General features: G+C 32.5%; 1 pseudogene; it reads right to left on the reverse strand.

Annotated features, from left to right (window-relative positions):
• LOC107678291 (transcription initiation factor TFIID subunit 4-like) overlaps window positions 1-761 on the reverse strand; it is a 46852-nt pseudogene that overhangs the window by 17189 nt on the left and 28902 nt on the right.

The following is a 761-nucleotide window of genomic DNA, read 5'->3' on the forward strand; positions in this document are numbered from 1 at the left end:
AGCAGAAAGAACGTTTTTGTGTCATCAACGGCCCCATTAGAAAGTGTGTTCACCAAGCCGCAGTGACCGCTGGAGTTATGAAGTGAAGTGGGGGAAATGTGGGAACAAATCATTAGAGGTGGACAGATGCTGGACAGATGACATACCAAAAAAAGATTCCCAACCAGGAGGACCTGGAAATAGTTTAATTTTGCTTTGACGATCTAAAATATTAGGGCTGTCAATATATATAAATAAATAACTAATTGTGATCAATCTTATGTTTTCACCATTTTGTTTCATTGTGTGTGTGTGTGTATGTGTGTATGTATATATATATATATATATATATATTAGAAAATGGTAATAAAATATGACAAGAACTCAGAGTTACACTGTGTCAGAACAAATGCATCTTGATAATGTTAGATCATTTTCATAGAAAGGTATGTAATAGATTACAATCAACCAAAATAATTCAGACAGCTGTTAGTATGACAGCACAGTTTACTTTATTTTGCTATCCTCACTTACATAAATGAACTATAGTGTCCTCCACCCACTAGTAAAAAAATATCAAAAATTATTACTGGTCTCTGAATCATTTTTGGTTTCACTGTATATCCTTCGGTTATTTTCACACTTAATTATGCCCATTAAAATGTATTTTACAAGCTTTTGTTACTTTGTCAAGCCAAAATTTATTCTGACACCCTCAACTTTTCTCACATTATCACAGTTTATTCGCTATAGTTTAGAAAATGGTAATAAAATATGACAAG

Source organism: Sinocyclocheilus anshuiensis, unplaced genomic scaffold (genome assembly GCF_001515605.1).
Source record: "Sinocyclocheilus anshuiensis isolate Anshui unplaced genomic scaffold, SAMN03320099.WGS_v1.1 scaffold1318, whole genome shotgun sequence".
Taxonomy (NCBI): domain Eukaryota; kingdom Metazoa; phylum Chordata; class Actinopteri; order Cypriniformes; family Cyprinidae; genus Sinocyclocheilus; species Sinocyclocheilus anshuiensis.